At 46.3% G+C, this 20,674-nt stretch overlaps 1 long non-coding RNA gene across 3 annotated transcripts; it reads left to right on the forward strand.

Moving 5' to 3' along the window:
• The first annotated feature begins 4,073 nt into the window (after window positions 1-4,073).
• LOC121044359 (uncharacterized) lies at window positions 4,074-16,558 on the forward strand. Of its 3 annotated transcripts, XR_005797261.1 has the most exons (5): window positions 4,320-4,863; window positions 8,210-8,365; window positions 10,944-11,144; window positions 11,244-11,441; window positions 16,412-16,558. It is a non-coding gene; the product is annotated as an uncharacterized LOC121044359 (long non-coding RNA). The 3 variants fall into 3 exon arrangements; XR_005797262.1 differs by lacking the exon at window positions 16,412-16,558 and having other exon boundaries at window positions 4,074-4,863; window positions 11,244-11,423; XR_005797263.1 differs by lacking the exon at window positions 10,944-11,144 and having other exon boundaries at window positions 4,331-4,863.
• Window positions 16,559-20,674: the final 4,116 nt, after the last annotated feature.

Here is a 20,674-nt window from a genome sequence, read left to right on the forward strand (position 1 = left end):
TTCCAAACCAATGCAGCTCAAGCTATCCTGCAGCTGTGCCTTTAAGAGAACGATGCAGGTAGCTGAGCTCATAGTTTATGAGTTCATCATGCAGAAGGTGTGGTCTCTTCTCCTTGCTTTTTCTTGGGCTGCCAGAGTCTGAAGACTTAGAGGAATTACTACAAAACGGCTCACCTTTGCTTTCCCCCAAGAAACACAAAAACACGGCAGTAAATATCAAAGTCTAAAGAGTCATTATATTTCAAGTGAGAGTACTGAATAGACACATTGCTCCCGTCCGTTACAGTTGTTTCTAGTCCTCAGGTCCTCAGCCCCTGGCTTAGGACACCTATTCTGGGCAGTTCCAGAGACCAACAACATTCATCAGTAGTGTTTGAACTACAGATTGTTATCCACCGCTCTTTACTGTGACTATGTTTGCAATGATGAAGAATTAGACCACCAACGGCTAATCCTCAGAACTTGGTCTTGGACCCAGTTGTAAATATCGCTTCTGCAATACACAGTCATGTGATCCTGGGCAAATTACTTAATTTCTCTGAGTCTCGGTTTCCTCATCTGTAAAATGAAGTTAACAATAGTACTCGCTTCCTACAATCGATGTGACAATCGAATGAGAGAGCGTATATAAACACTGTAGCACATGCGTGGCACATAGCTGGTACCCAACACATGGCCCACTAATGTGCTCTGACTCTGGGATGGGACGGGCATAATATCCCTTTGACAGCCATTATCTACTGACAAGGAAAATCAAGAAAGGAACATTTTTGCTTATTAAAATTCCCCCGGGATACCTTGGTGGCTCAGTTGGTTGAGTATCTGACTCTTGGTTTTTAGCTCAGATCATGATCTGTTTCATGACTTCAAGTCCCACATCTGGTTCTGTGCTGGCAGCACAGAACCTGCTTGGGATTCTCTCTCTGCCCTCTCTCTTTGCCCCTTCCCTGCTCATACTGTCTGTCTCTCTCAAAATAAATAAATAAATTTAAAAAAAGAAAAAAGAAAAAAAATAATTAAAAGGTTCCCACACTTCTTCCTCCTCTATTTTGCCCTTACTTCATTCTGTTGGTTGTCTGCCTGCTGCTCCCACCAAAATGTCAAGCTCCTTGAGGACACCAATTACGAGCCAGTGGTCAGCACAGTCTTTCTACATTCTTAGATAGTCAGTAAATATTTGTGCGTGGATGCATGGATATTTTTTTCAACTTACTAGCTGAATATGACTTCTACTGCTTATGGGTATCAGTACCCAAGAAATATATATAGTCTAAGATTGGAGAGACATGGGTTTAATACTTACTCATTTCCCATACCTGCCACCTATTGTTTTTGAGGCATTAAATCCAAATTCTTTAGATCTTGCTGCTTTGCAGGACTGGGTTAGATTGCATATAGGAATTTTGCAAAGCAAAAAAGATGCATCACACCTATTTGCATCTCAATTTTTATTCCTTTCAAAAGGCTCTCGAAAGCCACATAGTCCCCCCGGCAATAACCATGTGCAAGGCAAAGAAATTAAGAACTTTGGCAGGGAAGACATTAAATTAGTCTCTGGAATGTAGTAAAAGACATATCCAGGGGTGTATTCTTTTTTTGCAATCTCTCTGACCCCCATCACAGACTCCGAGGAGAGCGAGTACTCATGGGGAAGGTTCCTCTTGGATAATGAGAGAAAATACATTAAAATCTTATTACAAATCGCTGCTTGGTACTTTGGATTTGTTATACCATAGGTCAGACCGTGTTTCCGTGCACAGTGGTGTGTAAAAAGCATCACTCCTGACAGCAACAAAAGCCTACGATATAGAGTTTCTAAGGCACAGAATACAGAATCCCTTAGTAATAAAAGGCTGCAAGGCCCCAATAACCCCGCAATTCTCTTTATTCCCTTCCATCGGCATCCCGGGGAAATCTACTGTGCTTCTCCCTTATAGTTTCGTGGTCTCTTAGGAATCATAGTGATAATGAGAGCTTGGGGAAGAGGTTGCGGGGGGGGGGGGGGGGGGGGGGGGCGGGGAGCGGTGGATGAATATGAGCGGGCTATTATAGCCCAGGGTTGTTGTATTAAAAAGAGGAGTTTGGTTGGAAAGGAAGTAAAAGGCCCAGCCTGGCTTGTAAGGACTCTGAGGGAATCAGAATTCCAGATGGAGAATCCAGAGTGGGGCTTTGTTTGTTTGTATTTGTATTTAATTTGTTTTAATTGTTTGTTTGTTTGTTGTTTTAAGACTGGGTACATTTTCTCAGGGCCACGTGTAGATTTACTGCTTGGGGCAGAAAGACTGATGCAAAGATGAGTCTTCCTCTCTCATCAGGAAGGGTATCTGCCTTCAGTAAAGCCCCAGAGCCTATCAACAGGGTTTTGCCTGCCAACTGGACGGGACTGGGGGATTGTCATTCCTATTTTCGGAAGTCATTTCCTTGGGGAAGCCCTGTCCAGCTGACCCCTCTCAGCTTGGTGGCCCAGGGCACCCGAGGAAGCTCTTAACCTCTACCCACCAGAGCATGAGGCACTCACAATGGCCTGGAATTTCCTTCCCGTGTTTCGCCTAAAGTCCCCACAATTAGGTTGTGTCTGACAGGTATTTTCAGTGGGGAGAAGGGGAGGGTTGGAATGCACAGCATCATAAACACCCCCTTAGTAATAACTGATCTCTTACCAAGCCCCTCGCTACCTTCATGCCCCCGTCTTAGGGAAGCCTTCTTGGACATGGTAACCAAATGTATGCTTTCCCCAATCCCAGCCCCCCAGTATTCCCTAGCTCTTGTCCCTGCTTTATTTTTCCCCACAGAACACTCTACCTTTGGACATAACTTACTTTTTATTTATGTGTTTATAGTCTTCTCCCACTAGGTCGTAAGCTCCAGGAAGGCAGGATTTTCGTCCACCTTGTTCACTGTATGCCCAGTACCTAGAGCAGTGGGTGGCACATGGCAGGCACTCAATACGTATTTTTTTTAATCAGGACCTACAGATGGCCAAGTGTATTGCATCGATTACAGCCCCAAGCCAACCCTGCAGGTGAATGTTGGTCTCTGAGGGAACATGAGTGTCCTTTTCATGGAGAGGTAGGGTCACTCTCTGCCTTCAGAGGAGTGCTGCTCTCCCAGAGGGTGTTTTATCGGCCACTGTGTTAGTCTATTAGTGGGAAGAGCCACTCTGCCTGGTTACAAGTCTCAGAATATCAGAATAAGTGGCATTTTCTTCTGTTTCTTAAGTCCAAATTGGGAAAGAAAAAATTAAAAAAAGCCAGATCCAGCTCTCCTCCTTTTCTTACTTTCTCCCGGTTCGACTTGCTTTGGTCAAGAAGTCATTCCTGGGGGCGCCTGGGAGACTCAGTCAGTCATTTAAACATTCAACTTCAGCTCAGGTCATGATCTTGCAGTCCGTGAGTTCAAGCCGGGCATTGGGCTCTGTGTAGACAGTTCAGAGCCTGGATCCTGCTTCTGATTCTCTCTCCCTCTCTCTCTGTCACTCCCCTGTTCACACACACACACTCTCTCTCTCAAAAGTAAATAAACATTAAAAAAAAAGAAGAAGAAGTCAGTCTTGGCCTGAAGCTCGATCTCCTTGGAAAATGGCTGGTACCCCACTTTCTTGTTTTCACTGGGAAAGGTGACTGAAGAAGTCATGGCTCTCAGTTGCATAACAGAAATCCAAACTGGCTAATTTAAGTAGAAAAGATATTTATTGAAGAATGTTAGGTAGTTCACAGACTCTCTGAGAGGGCTAAAGAAACAAGCCTAGAAACAGCTAGAATAACACCCTAAATCACACCACAAAAGTGGTCCCAGGGAGACACCATTTTTGCCACTCCTGTGTTCAGACACTCCAGCTCACCCCCGCCCCCCCCAACATCCCCAGCTAGGGCCATGGACACTGCCCTGGGAATCTCGTCCACACCATCTAGGAAATGGACCAATCAGCTGCCACTCTCACTGAAATGGGTTCACATAGCACCTGCTCCTTACATAATCAAGTTTAGTGGGAGTGTGTCCCACTAAATAAACCAGGCTCATATGCTGGCCCCCTGGCAGCAAGGGAGGCTGGGAAAGCAAGTATCTGATCTTCTCCTGTGGCAAGAAGATGGGGTGTGCACTCCACAAAGAATTAAATGATCAAAAAGGTATGACATATGTCTACCTCATTGATATACTTGGTTCTCTTGGCCAAATGCCCTCTCACTGCACCTCACTGCAACATTAATATCTAAGAGTGAAATCTTATAGTCAGTCCCCTTTTCATATGAGAAGATGAACTTAGGTTAACAGACTTGTCCAAGGTCACACAACTCAATAAATATTATTAAACATTTTAATAAATAAAGATTATTCAAACTCCCATGCCACACTGACTCCACTGGACTTCACTGTCTTTGTCCATTGGTTGCCTCTGCTTTCCTAGTCTTTGTTATCTATATCCTCGTGTATATTTCCTTTTGGTCTCATCTCCCCTGTTACATGGTAAATTCCCGTTCTTCTCCCCTCAACCCACTGAATTAAGCTAGGAGGGACCCCAGAGATCTGACTCAGACGCAGCTGGTTACCCCTGCAACAGCCATTCACCTGTCTTCCCTCGCTAACAGATCGTGGGCTTTGTCCAAGAGACAATGGGCTGGGCTTTGGGAATGAATGGCGATTGGTCTAAGGATAGGCATGTGACCCAGTTCTGGCCAATGGGATGTAAGGAGTAATCGGTCATGGAGCTTCTGGGGCTCCCGCGGCATAGAGAGGTGTGGGAAAGAATAGTGCCTTTCTGCTCCCTTTGTTCTAGCTTGAAACTGAGTCCTGGGAGGACAGGACGGCTGCCACACTAACCACCTCATTGGGAATGCTGGAGTAAGACCATTGAACCTCCGCAAGGTATGTGTGCACATGTTCCTTAGTGCTGCAGTGGGCTGCCTGTGCCTTTGGCTCTCAGTTAACCTGGTCCTTCTCCCCACCTATCCACGAGTTCCAGCAGCAATTCGTCCCGGCCCCCACCTCACCAGCCTGCCGTGTGCATCTCCTTTGGGCTTCCATCACCCCAGATTCCCTGACTGCCTTATCACCTCCCTGCCTCAAGGTACCATCCCTGCGCTCACCTGCTTCCTTCCACTCCTCTCGTGCCCCGCCTCATACTCCACCTTTGGCTGTCTCGAATACTCTCCTCTCAAGGAAACTGGACTTCAAAGTGGACAAAGTTCCCCTCACACCTAGAGGGAGGCGGTGGGATGCACCACACCGTAGCTGCAATAAATGCCACTGAGTTGTATGCTTTAGAATAGCTCATTGAATATATGTAAATTTCACTTAAAAAAAAGTGCCTTTACTCTAAACCTGTTTTGCTCACTCCATTCTTTACTGTTAAACCTGACCCTCCCTTGGAAGAATGCACCATTTCTCCGAATACACCTTATCTCTTGCTTCACTTGCACCTCCCCCTACTCAATAGAAGTCCTCAATATTGGGGCGCTCAGCGAGTTAAGCCGCTGACTTCGGCTCAGGTCATGATCTCTCACTCGGTGAGTTCGAGCCCCACATGGGGCTCTGTGCTGACAGCTCAGAGCCTGGAGCTGCTTCAGATTCTGTGTGTCCTTCTCTCTCTGCCCCCTCTGCCTCTAATGCTCTGTCTCTCTCAAAAATAAATAAACATTAAAAAAAAAAAAAAGTCCTCAATATCAAGTCCATGAAAGGACTGTGAACTCCCTAAAAGTATTTGCAAAACTTTCAACACTGTATGTGCCATTACAAATATTTTAAAGGGGACTGTGATCTCCAAAAATATTAATGTAAAACACATGTAAAAAGGGGGGGGGGAATTGATGTATATTTGTATATATATGCATAGAGTATATCTAGAGTAGTAGTTCACAAGCTTCAGCGTGACCAGAATCACCAAGAGGGCTTATTAAAAACACAGATTTCTGGACCTCCCCTCACAACTTTCTGAAAGTTTGGGGTGGAGTCTGAGAATTTGTATTTCTAACAAGTTCCCCAGTGATTATTTTGCTATTGGTCCAGGGACTAAGGCTGTTGTGAGCTCCATAAAAACTGTTAATATAATTGTCTCCAGGGAGGGGGAACGTTGTTGGCTGAGGGCGCAGATGGAAGGAATTTTCACTGTGTGCCCGTCTGTATCTTTTGAATTACTATGTGAGTATATTACCTGCTCAGAAACAAACAAACTGCTCAGATTAAAAACAAAAAAAGAAAGAAAAAAAAGAAATGAGAACATCACTAACCTCTTTAAATAACAAGAGACTCTTCTAGAAGGTCATCACCCTCTCCCTCTTTCTCCCTTTGCTTCTCATTCATATGCTGTGCGTCCACTCAATGTTACTTTATTCAAATAACCCCTGCTGCTGGGTACCAGAGCATATTTTCACCTTCCAAGAGGAGTCCTACTTGCGTTCAAATAGCTGAAAAGCACACTGACAAATTCAGTTGTCTATCTAAGAAAATAAAACAATAACGAAATACTGTTTTCCACCAATGAAATGAAAAGTTATTAAATATCCGAAATATGTTGGCAAGCATTGGGGAACACAGACTTTTTGCACTACTGGTAGGAGCAAAAATTGGATCATCTCTAGAAGGCAATCTGGCCTTTAAAAATGTGCACAGCCTTTGACCTAATTAATTCCACTTATAGAAATAAATCCTAAGGAAGCAGTGAGAGATGCATAAAAGCATTTATAATTAAGGATGTTCATCTCGGCATGAAAGACCAGAAAAAACCTCAATGTTGAACAGTCAGTGTTTATGAAATATACTGTGCCACATTTATCATGGAATCCAATATAACAATAAAAAATCATATTATAAAAAGATGCCTAACGACATGGAAATGTGTTCATGTTGTATTATCAGGTGACAGAATATAAATCCAGTGACAAAACAGCACTGCGGTATGTTTGGAAAATTATGAATACACAAAGTATTTAATAGCGGTTATCTCTGAGTACAATGATTATAGGTGGATTTTTATTTTCATTGTGCTCATCAATATTTTCAAACTTTCCACACGGATTGTATATTGCTTTCATTTAAAAAAAAAAATGGGGGAGGGGTCTTAAGTTGACATTAATTATACTTCCTAGTACGAGAACCATCATAACCGGTCAGATACGAGGCCTCTGAAGGAGAGTCCTCGGGAAATGCGGTCAACTGCCCGTCCTGAGACACCGCTCCCTTGGGCTGCGCAAGAGCTTTTCACTCCAGTTTCCATTTCTGCTGCTGCTGGTTATCAGGGCAGCACCCAAGGGAGGCACCACAGTGGTGCCCAGCCCATGGCCAAGGCCTCAGCAGAGCCTGCAGTATATGAGTCCACCCAAACCAGCGGCTGAGGGCAAAACATGGGTGCGGGTTCTAAGACAGGAGAGTGTGTCCCAACCTGCATCCTGGAATGCTGGGTGGTTTGTGGTTAACCACACGCCCTGAAGAGCCGGCAGGCTTGAGGCCAAGTGAGAATGGAGTGTGGGAGTGAGTCATGGGAGTGAGAAAAAAAGAAGTGTAGTAATTAAGACTGAGACTTAAGTCGAAACAGTGTAGGAGTCGATACAGGTGGGGATACAGGCTGACTTAGGCTAACTTTGAAGAACCAGTTTTTCCACCAGGGAACTGGATTTTTATAGGTTTTGTAGCCTCCCCCCACCATGCTTACACAGAGCCATTGTTTAAAACAACACCACAAAGGAGCCCCTGGGTGGCTCAGTGGGTTAAGCATCCGACTTCAGCTCAGGTCATCTCAGCCTGTGAGTTCGAGCCCTGCGTTGGACTCTGCTGACAACTCAGAGCCTGGAGCCTGTTTCAAATTCTGTGTCTGCCTCTGTCTGCCCCTCCCCTGCTCACGCTCTGTCTCTTTCTGTCTCAAAAATAAACATTAAAAAAATTTTAAAACAACACCAACAAAATTGTGATTCTGAGAAAATGCCCAATCTGAAGAACTTACATATGATTCAGGCCTCAAGGGGACTTCTTAATATTTGCAAAGCCCCTAACGTTTTTCTTCACAGCCATTGTCCAAGGTAGACTGGCCATGGCACGGGCCCTAGACTTTAAAAAAAGAAAACAGCTGAGGAATTAAAGTCAAGTTTCTACAACTCGGCCATGTTGAAAAGTGACACTACAAGATCTCTCGTGTTGGTTAGTTTACGCCTCAGGTAGTTTCCAGTTCCAACCTCTGTGAACTTCCATGTGCTGATTTTTTTTTTTTTTTTTTGCAAAGATTAAAGCTGTGATTCAGTAGAAGGAGCACAGGATTTGGAAGAACTACTACCCACCCAACTCTGCAACCGTCCAAACACCATGCAAGTTTGAGTACTAGCCCCGCACTTGAGAGAGTCGATTAACCTGTTTGAGCGGTAGTTTCCTTGTACGTAAAGTATGTACATTTCCTCCAACAGAAATTTATTGAGCACCTACTCTACCTCAGAGGCTGTGCTAGACACTGGGGACCCGGCCGTGAGCCAGTTCCCACCGCCATAGGGATTAAATCGTTTTATGGCCACAGTCTGTCTCTCCACTCGTCAAGCTAAAAATGCTTTTTACATTTTTGGATTAGTGACATAATTAAAAGAAGGCTATTTTGTGACTTGTAAAAAATTATATAAAATTGCAGTTTCAGTGCCCACCGACCAAATTTCATTAGAACAGGATCCCATTCATGAGCTGATGTAGTGTCTGCCGCTGCCTCCATGCCCCAGGGGCAGAGTTGAGCAGTAGTAACGGAGATTATATAACCCACAAATCTGCAAATATTTACTATCTGGCTCTTTACAGGAAAAAAAAAAATGTGCTCGGGGCGCCTGGGTGGCTCAGGCGGTTGAGTGTCCAACATCAGCTCGGGTCACGATCTCACAGTCCGCGAGTTCGAGCCCTACGTTGGGCTCTGTGCTGACAGCCAGAGCCTGGAGCCTGCTTCAAATTCTGTGTCTCCCTCTCTCTCTCTCTGCCCCTCCCAAGCTTGCCCTCTGTCTCCCTCTTTTTCTTCCTCAAAAATAAACATGAAACAAAATTTAAAAAAATTTTTAAAAATGTGCTTACCCTTGGACCAAGGTAACTATAGACTCAGAAAACCTCTATGAAATTAAAAGAGGCGAGGAATTTGTTTAAAAGGTGGATATTGAAATGCTCCATTGCTTTACCTGGCATTTTGTAGCATCAGCTCCCAAAGCTTAGTGTTCCCAGGGCTCAATGGGCTGTGGGTCCCTACCCAGCGAAAGAAGCAGGTGGCTCGGGAACTTCAGTGGCTCCTGCCTCCACCTACACGATGCAGGCCCTCTAGCCCCTCCCAAGTCCCCCTGGCATTCCAGTCTTGGAGGGAGACTCCTGGGTTCTCAGACTGCCCTCTGGGAATACGTGGGTATTCTTGCCCGGGGCGCTGTTTCCATGACACCAAAGGAGCAGGGACCATCATGGAGCTCCCCTTTCTGCTATCCTCACATGCAAGAGAGATGCTTTGCTGTACCAGAGCATAAGGACAATGCCCCTCCTCCATTCAGTGTCCCTGCAAGTGAACTTGAAAACCAGAGCACACAGCTACTGCTTCCATCTCCCTGAGATCGTGAGAAAATGGCCCCTTCAGCCCCTGCCTGCTGCCCGTCCCCCTGGCCTGGGAGAGGAGGCCAGAGTTCGGCACTGCCCTGCATCTGTGCAAATCTCTCCTCCTTCCCCTCCCCCAGTGTTGACTTTCCCCTCCCTTCCCTCATGAAAACCACCTGGTGCCCGTATTGACTGCTGAAGGGGTGTGCTTTGGTTTTATAATCGGCTGAATAATCTCTATGGTATGCAGATGGCGTTTCCTAATCCACCTCCCAGTCAGCCACCCACCCCCTGGTCTTTCTCCTGCCACACCTCTGTCACACACGAGTCAGGGAAGTCAGCCCCTGCCTCCTCGGACAGGCCCCAGGCAGGTCTGTTAACGCATCAGCGCCATGCCAGTATCTAGGCCCAGTATGCCACTGGTGCCAACACGGCAGGAGCCTCTGGTTCCCTGTTGGGGCACGCTGGCCTCCCTAACCATCAGGTTGGGGCCCTGACCTCCTGCCTGGCTGTAGTCTGCCCCTGCGGCATGGGCTGACCCCTGTCCCTGAATTCCCGCCCACTTGGGCTCTGCCAGCGACATCCTGCTGTGAAGGCTCCTCCGGTGTCCCCGGGTCTGTGAACCTCCTTTGGCAAAGGCCCTGCTCCACCCATCAGGACTCACGCACCATTTCTCAACCTTGCCTGAGCTCCTCGGGCCCAGTGCATCTTGCATGCATGACTGGGTCCGCACCCTTAACTGTCCCCTGCCCTCCCGTGCCTGGACTTCCCATCCCCAATTCTTAAGGAGCATCTTCAGCTCCCTTCTTTAGCCCAGAAATTCACCAGCTTGTGTAAGATAGGGGTTCTGGCATGGAACAACCCTTCTGTTCCATTAGTTAATTCCAGCCTTTTCCAGGCTGGCTTCCTTCCCTCACCCTGAAGGACCCGTGCCATCAACGTCCCAGCATGGCTCAGGGCCCAAACCCATTTAACTATGGTGGCAGCCGGGGTCATGGCTTGCTTCCAAGCTCTAGCAGAGCAGAACAAAAGGTGGGGAGACAGGTGGAAAAGGCAACTATCCACACACATCACACCGTCTCTGGGTGGGCTCAGAAACTGGGGTGGGCCGAGCTTAATGGGAAAAGGCAGCCAGCGACTCAGGAGACAGAGCAGACCCGCGCCCCTCAGCAGGGGCTCTTGGAGGAAAGGCACCACCTACATTTGTTTCTGTACCTTTAAGGAGGCAAGAAAGCAGAGACAAAGGGACAGAGGAGAGTGTGCACACAGGACTCTCAAGCGATTCGCCAAATCCCCCTGGCTTCCCTGCCCTATTTCCAAGTGTGTGGATAGATCCAGTTTCTCTGTTGTTCCTCAGTCCCTCCTAATCCAGGATATGATTATATGAAGCAGATTAAAGGTGTCTTTGACCAATGTAGGGCCCGCTGGACCTCTGGAACTGGTTTTGTGAGTCCGCGTTCATTTTAATTCCATTAGCAAACTTGGACTTGCTGGTGCTGACTACTGATTCTTGATGACAAAGTGAAAACGGATGCAAAGTTTTACAGCGAGTTTGTAACCTGTAAGGGGACTCTGTGTCCCTCCAGCAAGGCCCTTAAAAAGCAAGCTCTCAGAGGCTGGTGAGCAGAGAATGTTTCAGGAAAATTCTTTCATGGGGTGGGAAGTTGGATGGGGGACTTCCAGGGTCCCTTCTAACTCAAAGTTTCTATGTCTCTAAGGTTACTGGATGCCAACGTGCGGGGCCAGAAAGACCATCTAACAAAAGCGGTTTAAAAGAGACTTGACAACGGTGTTTTACCCAGAGCAAAGTGTGCCCAAACATTTCAAACCAGAGCTGTCGACAAAGAATGTGTTTGCAAACCAGACAGAATTTAAAATAAACTTCAGCCGGCAAATGATAAACCTTCCCTAAAAAGGTAATCAGATAGTGAGTGAACGAACTTTGGAAGTGGTGTTAGAAAAGATTTCTACACCATCCAACATGCTCTCACACTTTCACCTCCCAATGGATCTGTGCCCTTGTTTGGGGGGCAGGGGGGTCAAAAAATTGGAAAAGTTAGGATTGTTGAGTCCTACTCAGCGGGCAGCTGTGGGAAAGCAGCAAGCAATGGAATATGCCCTGACAGCTTGGAAAAGAAAAGCCAAACAGGCTAAATCCTGAGGATTGTGGTGTGGGAAGAAAGGCATAGAAGGTGGGCAAGGGGAGGTCCCAGGGCCGTGCGAGCAGGCGTGGCAGGACACGTCAGTCCAGCGGCTGGTACCCAGGGCTGGTGGGCAGGGAGTCGCTTACCCTTCTCTTCTCTCACTGACGCCATGCTAGATCTTCAAGGCACCATATTTGGAAAAGTCCTCCCTCCTTCCTCTGAGGCTCATACCATTCGTCTGCACTAACTTCAACCTTTTTGGCCTGGGGAGGGGAGGAAAATTTGGCTTTGACTAAATATATTTTTTTAATATTTTCACTGTGAAATAAATGGTCCTTACAAAAAAAGTGTGCCTGACATATATGTACAGTTCAAAGAATACAAATAAAGCTGGGCACCCACACAATACCACCCAACTCAAGGAATTCGAATATGGCCGATACCTTGACACCCTTTGTGTACTCGCTCCTTCCCAATTGGCTCTCCACCCCCACCCACTCCGGGCAAGCCACTGACCCCACACATGTGTTGTTCACTCCCTTGCTTTTCTTCCCAGTTTTAATCCATTTATAATGGATCCCTAACCACTATATTACTATATTACCACTATACTACTTAATGGTGCCTTTTGAAGTTCATATGATGAATCTATACTAATTTTTAAAAAATTAAAAATTTTTTTAATGTTTATATTTATGAGAGAGAGACAGAGAGACAGAGAGACAGAGAGCGAGGAGGGGAGGGGCAGAGAGAGAAGGAGACACAATCTGAAGCAGGCTCCAGGCTCTCAGCTGTCAGCTCAGGGCCCACCGCAGGGCTCGAACTCACAAACCACGAGATCATGACCTGAGCCGAAGTTGGACACTCAACCGACTGAGCCACCCATGCGCCTCTGAATACTCAGTAATTATAGTCTTTCTGCTCTTTATGTTCCGCGGTATTTTTGAAATTCGTCCATGCTGATATATGTAGCAAGAGTTTATTCATTGTGTCTGCTACATAGGATTCCATTGTCTGATCACAGCACAGTTACTTCTCTATTCTATTGTTCATGGACATCTGGGTTGTTACCTTTTTTGGTTATTATAAACAAAGCTGTTAGGAGCATTCTTGTACATGGCTCCTATGGAACATGTGTAAGAATTCCCGAGGGCACAGCTACTCAGGGCATGATCCGCAGACCCGCTGCTGGCGCCCAGACTGCCATTGCCTTACGGTGAGTTAAGGGACTTGCACCAGAACATGAAACAACTACATTTCTAAGTGCACTGTGTGGCTGGACTGGCACTTTTTCCACAGCAGAACTCCGTTGCGGAGGAGCAGTTGAGTAACATTCTGGCACAAGCGCCTCGTTTCTTTTTACCTCTGGTGCCTTGCTGAGCACGAGGTGCCCTTTTCCCTTATTTCTTCACCTTCATCTACCGACTTCTGGGCCACCTCTCCCCAGCCAGTGAGGACTCTGGCTCCTCATTCAGTCTCCATGTTTTGCTCAACAAAAATCTGTTGAATGGATGGATGAATGGATAGATGGATGGATGAAAGAATGGTTTGCCCTTCCCCACCCACACCTCTACCTCGGGAGCTTCCATGTTCTTCCACGAACCTCATCTCCCCAGTTGACTTGTCCGGGGTGGAGGAGGGGCAAGCCCTGACATACAAGATGGGAGAATCAAAGACTTTTCTGGAATTTTTCATCCTGGAACCAGTAAAGGAAGTCGCTCTGTCTCCAATGGGAAACCTACGATCCATCAGCAACCCTCTTCACCAGCTTGGGAGGAAGCAGGTCTGCCATGACAGAGGATTGAATCAAGGAGCAGAGAAACAGAGTAGAAACAAGAATAGGAGCTAGAACCTGGCAGCTCCTTGGTCCCTGATTCGACCGTGCGGAGCCTGGCTGCGTGCCTCCTGCCCTTTCCACAAGGTTACTCGGCCTCATTCTTGGCTTCTCCATTTTGCCTGAGCAGATTGGAACTGTGTTTCCATGTCTGGAAAGAAAATAAATACTCCACACTTCAGCCCTCATAAGCCGCAGAAAGCTGGAATCAAGATGGACCTTTGGACTGCAAAGCTGGCTTTTACGGATATTTCTGAAGAATGGCTGTCCTCTGGATTTGTGTTGGTACAAACACCAGACCAGAACCGAAACCAAACCAAGCAAAAAATTACAGGCAAATGGGAGATCGGAAGTCACCGTATTGTAGGAAGGGGTCACTCCAGTCTTTCTCAACACCACTCAGTGGTTTGCGTGCGGTAAGGTCATGACCTCACGTGTCTCAACATTGATCTCACACCAGGCCTGCCAGGCCCTCTTTACCAGGGGTTTTCCTCTGTGGTACAGCATTCGAATTACCACGTGACACCACCAGGAAGGCTATCTTCCCCCCATCCAAATAGAACCCACACGCATGTGGAGGGGAACACAGCTAAATAGCAAACGTCCAGGAAGCAAGTTTGACAGCAGCTCGGACAGTCGGGGATGCGTCGATAAAAGGAGACGAGAGGAAGCACTGAGCAAAGGGCTCTAAGAAATAGCAGGAGTCTCCTGAGAAACATTCGATCCAGCAATAATTGCTTTAAAAGCCAGAGGGGCTTCTAAATTATTTTACCGCAGAAATTGAAAGCTCTTTGCAGGCATTTCATCTTCGTTCAACCCGAAGGTGGACATGAAACACAATTAAGTCACAATCGTGGTGTCAGGAGTGGATGGAACAGATCGGGCGGCCCCACCCCTCACTCCTAGATGAGCACCTCGAGTGTTCTTGGGTCACCTGGTCATGGTCGGTTCTGGGATCTGCCCAACCTGGGCATGCCCCTGCGGTAGATGATCTTGGCGCTCCTCCAAGACTCTCTCAGGTCTCTTTTGATGGGTTCTGCACCCTCCCTTCAATGTTTTCTCTCTCTTTACACGGCTGCTTCCAGGCTATGGAAACCCCTTTTCCCCATGACTGGAAGAGCTGAAAGTGGCTGGCCATTTAACCCCCCGATCCCATGGCCCTTAGCCAATAAATGAGGGTGGGGGAGTGTGAAAGCCCCTTTTCTTGACTCAGACTGGAACAGCTCTATCTCTCCCACTGCTTGTGGGGAGCAGGTATTTGAGAACTTGGAAAAGTAAACAGTAGCAGGTGGACGGGGTGGGGAAAGACAGGGATTCAAAATACCACTGTCCTGGTGGTGAGTTTGCCATTATTTTTCCCTCTGATAGCTCCCTGCCTGCACTCAAAGCAGCTCAAAATCCAGAAAAGGACAGTGGGTCACAGACGGTGAGTGCTCCGGGGTGGGGACCGGGGGACACTCTAGTTCTGGCTCAAAGCAGAAAAGGGAATCCTAACGGTCAGAGAGAGGGGGCCAAGTGTACTATTTCACTGTTTTCTCTCTGTTCCTTTCTGCTTCTCTATGTCCCAGCCTCCAAGCAGTCCCATGACTGCTTGGTATATAGGGCAAGGTGTATAGTAACTGGTATACAGAACCAGGGCCTGGGATATAGTACCAAGGTCAAGGAGTACTAGCGATGAACACTGATGCACGAATGATATTTACTGAATGATATTTTTTGGCTCAGGATTGGCCGTCTCAGGTGTGGATGAATGATGTGGAAGCCAGATGATGGGGTTAGAAAAGAAGGCTGTACTTCTGTGAGTCTTAGTTACCTACTCCCACTTGAGAGCATCACACATCATTCTCATTCCTCCTCCTTCTCTCTCCCGTCTTTTCCTCCCTCAGTCAAAAGAAGAGATGAGTGTGTATCCGGGAGGATGTGTTTTGCAGGAGTTGAAAACGAGTAGGACTCATTACCTCCCTCTCGGCTTCAAGCCCAGACTGAGAACCCTATTAAATAAGTCAAATAATCTGTAAGTTAACAAAAGCTGTGGGTAGAAAGAGCACTGACCTTGGAATCAGAAGGCCTGGATTCAAACCACTGTTATGTCTCTTGTTAATTCAATGGCAGTGAGCAAACATCTTCTACTCTGTGGCCTTCAGTCTGTTCTTAAATTGCGTCTCAATTAGGGGTAATAATACCTGCTGGAAGATTCATATGCTGACATCTGTGAAGACACCTGGTACATATTAGGTGTAAATATTGTGGGACTTGGTATTAACTTTTATCTCCTAGCGACTCAAGATTTAAGCTAGACGAAGGGAAGAAAACTCAAAACATGTCAAAAGTAGAATTTCAAAGCTGGAGTTGATGTGACCTCTCACCTGTGTGAGGATGAAACCGGGGTCCAGAGGGGTTAAGTAATTTATCTAAAGCCACCTAAGTTAGTTACAAAGCTGGGGCTAGAATCTGGTCTTCACCAGCTGGTTCTCCGTGTTTTCCTGCTACCGCGTGTGCCATTATGTTTGGTGAGTGAGTTAGGCCTGGCAGCCTCCTTCATGCCAGACTGGCAGTTCTCACAAAGGTGAATTAGGCTGAGAGCAACTGAGATGACAATATGTCATACAGCCCCAGCCGGCATGCCATACAAGTTAAAGGGATTTCAGGATCCAAGGGGAAAGAGAGGCCCTCTAATGAGCCCTACAGGATATTTGGCGAGGAAGGAAAGATAACATATACCTGGTGTAATGGATTTACTATGCGACCCAGGCTCCTTAGGGTACAAGGAGAAAACAACTTTGTTCTTTCTCACCATTACCTTTTAACCCCAATCCGGGGATCCCTCTCCCCAGCCCCAAGTGACAGCTCAAGTGGGCCTATGCGCTTCCCAGCCACTTTCACAGTTAAGTAATTGTATCATTTTCAGATCTGGAAAAGGCACCGTCAGATCGAAACCAAGACATCTATCTCACGTCCAGTTTAAAGTACATCCCATCTCCGGGCGCCTGGGTGGCTCAGTCGGTGGAGCGTCCGACTTCGGCTCAAGTCATGATCTCGCGGTTTGTGAGTTCGAGCCCCACGTCGGGCTCTGTGCTGACAGCTCGGAGCCTGGAGCCTGCTTCGGATTCTGTGTCTCCCTCTGGCTCTGCCCCTCCCCTGCTCATGCTCTGTGTCTCTCTGTCTTTCAATAATAAATAAACGTTAAAAAAAAAATTTTAAGTACATCCCATCTCCAGCTCCATCCCGAACCTCCAACTGCAGACAAGAGATAGAAGTAATTCAATGGTCGCTCTGCATTCTTTCTGCACTTGTCTCTCCCTCTGCTTCCCCCTGACCATATATCCAAGGTAAGGATGCCCAGGCTTATCCTGGGTAGTGGTGAGAGAGCTTGTGGTGGGAGAAACAGTAAGTGGGCCAAAAGGTCTTATTCAGCTGGTGCCGTTGTAATCTGCCCTTGGTGAGCTCTGTGTGGTCAGTGCCCAAACACTGGGTCTTCCTCAAAGAAAGTGCTTTTGTGGGTTTGCTCTCTAGTTCCTCCTCATTCCTCCAAAGTCACACTGATAGAATCCTCTTCTGCTGGGGCCACCTTCTTCTTATAGGTCATCTTCTTGGGCCAAAACTTTCAGGGCAACTCAAGCCAGATCTCCCCTTCCACTGGTGTCTGCCATATGCAGGAATTGTAAGCTGCCCCCAAGAACTTTCTCAAGGTCTCTCCAGTAGCAGCACGTGGCCACATCTCAACTGAGCTGCAGGAGAGGGACAATGGGAGATGTCAATTTCCCCTTACGGTTGCACCGTCTTCCATGTTAATGTTTTTCAAACTCCCATCACTTGGCTTGAGTCACACGGGAGGGGAGGAGAAGCACATAGCACCCTGCCCACTGGGCCAACTGTTTTCATCCATTTCTCTGTCACTTTCTCCTTTTCTTGAATGTGGGCTGAAAAAGGATGATAGGCTAGGGTTTTTGAAGATATCTTTTAGTAAGCCTTAGCATGTCTCTTTAGGATACGTGATACTGATCGTTCACCTGGGGACCTCTCTAAGACCTGGAGCATCTCTATGTTCTGTCACACCAGACTTTTACATCATGGAATACGTGTCACTTGTGGGGATATAAAATATATCTGAAATTCTGATTCATCTGCCTCCTCTTTTGTTACTCATTGGAAAGGTAGGAATGAATCACTGTGGACCATTTTAGTTGGTTCAGTTAGCAAAAGCTTTGATGTCCTTCATGAGCCGATCCTCTCTGATCATAAAAGTTCTGGTCATAACAGGACGAAGACCATAGGCAGCATCTATTGGAAATCTGTGCCCTTCTACCTGAGCACAGAAGTAAAGGACCTTGCCCACAGAAGGAAGGCCCGGAGGGCCCGTGTGCCACCAGTGACCCCACACTCGTGTCCTTACTCCCAGACACACACCAGCCCGAATGCAGATGCCCTTCTTGATTTGCTTTAGTCAGGAAAGGAGGAATTAACTTTCGAAGACATGAAGACACCTTTCACAATCTGAAGACAAGAAAGGATGGAGGGAGGAGGGGGGAGGGAGAGAGGAAAGGAACCAAAGATGGAACAGGGACATAGAGAAATTGGCATCATGAGGGAAATAAACCTCAGGAAGGGTAATGGGACCCCTTTTTTCTCCTCAAATCTTTCCCCGAAAACTCCAGCTTCACTTAATTTTTCATCTGTTTCAGAAACACTTACAATTCTCACTTAAGATCAAAAAGGGTATTATTAATAATGCATCCTACTTATATCATGCTTTCTACTTTTCAAAGTGTTTTGTGGCTTTCAATTCTCATAAGCAGCCTGTGGGGTAGATAGGGCAGGCACTCTCGTGATTGAAGTTAGCTAAGGTTCAGAGAGGTTCAGTGAATTATCCAAGGTCACACAGCCAGGTAGTAACAGAACCCAGGCTAGGAGTCAGAAACTCTTATGCCTCTTCCTGCTCTTTTCTCTCTACTTCCTTGGATCACCTCTCAGGAAATGCCAAAGACAGTTTCAATGGTGTAAATTAAAATGTAAAGTCAGTCAAGTGGCTATAGAGTTCCCTCAGCATTAGTGTAGAGGACAGCTGTCAAAATGACAGTCCTGGGACATCTTGGACACTTTATTACCTAGACACCCAACTCTTCAAGAGACAGGTAGAAGCCTATAGAACTTTGAGTCTAAACTTTTCATGGGAATAATGAAATCAATTAGTGTATCAACTAACATTTTCTGAATAGAATAGAAAATGCCACACTGCATCACACAGGAAGATGAAGCCTTGTTTTGCAAAATTTTTATTACTCTGTCTGTGTGTGTGTGTGATGTGGAAGGTTTATTTTTTTAACCATGGGTCACTGTCAAAAATATTTGGAAATTCTGCTTTACGGAATAAGTTCTAGCCAAACTTCTCGCTGTCACAGTTAAATGCTTTTACATTCCCCACAGATGTAAAATAACGAAAAAAATACTTTGGTTTTTTTTTTTTAATGCAATAAACAAAATTGGGGGCTATTTTAATAAAAATCCAATTAAGCAGAATGCTCAGGGAATTTACTGTCCTGGTTAATTGAATCTTTGAATCTCTGCATTAATGAGGACAGGTTGAAAACCCTGTCAAGACGCAGAATCACAGAACTTTGTAGGTGGATGAGCCCTTGGAAATTGGTTTTCACCAGCCCCCTCATTCCCCTGCTGGTGGCCCAGAAGGAGGGAACCACTTGCCCTGGGCCCTGCAGACGGGAGAGGGTGAAGACCAGACCCGGGCCCACGAATCACCAGCTCAAAGCTCCTGTGAGTTTGAGCTGAATCTCAGTGAAATCGTCCATAACCCTTGGGGTTCCTTCTTAATATAAAACCCCGTCTCTCAGTTTGTTGTTGCCATTGTCTCTTCTCATAGGTCAGTGCAGTTGATTTACAGAATTTAGAGCAAATACCAAAGATCTGCTGTAGCATCAAAAGGCTGGGGTGGCCGAGCCTCTCTCTTTCTCCAATTTATTAGAGTTCATTTTTCTTTGTTTGCTCTGATCTTGTTTCTTCACAGGCACGATTAGTATTCCAGACACAGGATGAGAACTTTTTTTTTTATAGTATATTTTTTATATTGCTTGAGCCTGAAAGAGGCTGTTTGCATTCTTGAAACTCTCTAAACCACCCTATGACCCCAGTTGGCCACTGTCCCTGCATATGAACACGTGCCGTTCTCTGTGCACATATCTCTCCGTGCATATCTACCAGCACCTACTTTGTGGCAGGCACTAGACCAGTCACCAGGGATGCAGTAGGGAACAAAATGGAAAAATTCTTGCTCCCACAAAGTTTATATTCCAATGGTGACAAATAGACAAACAATAAACAAATACTCCAGTAAGTGGTGTGTCAGACAGTGTTAGGTATGAAGGCAGAAGGGAGAAAGCAAGATGTAGGAAAATAGGGATTGCTGGGGGTGGATCATTACTATTCCATAGGCACTGGTCCGGAAAGGTCTTGCTAATCAAGATACAGAGACCTGAAGGAAGTAAGAGAGTGAGGCAGGTCAGAAGGGAGGTGCTGGCAAAGAAAAAAAAAACAGTAAGGGAACAGCATTTTAAGTATCAGACTTACAAATACTTTCCATCAAGTACCAATGTCTGACTTGGATTTTTGTTTTTAATTTTTTTTTAATGTTTATTTTTGAGAGAGAGAGAGAGAGACAGACAGAGCATGAGCAGGGGAGGGGCAGAGAGAGAGGGCCACACAGAATCCAAAGCTGGCTACAGGCTCTGAGCTATCAGCACGGAGCCCGATGTGGGAGGCTTGAACTGATGGATCACAAGATTATGACCTGAGCCGATGTCGAACACTTAACTGACTAAGCCACCCAGGTGTCCCCAGTATCTGACTTGTTAAATCCTCCTCACCAGTGACACAGTCCTAAAAGTTATTCGTTGTCGATTTAGGGATAAGACAAGTTGCATTGATTCATTCCATTCACAAGCGTAAATGCCAAATGCAGAGATTCTGTAATGAAAGATATAGATGGTCCCTAAGCCCCTCAGGAGTAGTGACCAATCAAAAAATCACTATCCACAATGGTCAGGGCTATGATGGTAGTAAGAGCACTGCAGAGGAAAGAAAGCATGAAAAATCTTCCAGAATAGGAGGAAGGGAGAGTTTCAAGCAGAGGAAGTAACAGGCTTGTGTAAAGGTACAGGGG

The sequence above is a fragment of the Herpailurus yagouaroundi genome, unplaced genomic scaffold (assembly GCF_014898765.1).
Source record: "Herpailurus yagouaroundi ecotype Mexico unplaced genomic scaffold, PumYag 188, whole genome shotgun sequence".
Classification (NCBI taxonomy): domain Eukaryota; kingdom Metazoa; phylum Chordata; class Mammalia; order Carnivora; family Felidae; genus Herpailurus; species Herpailurus yagouaroundi.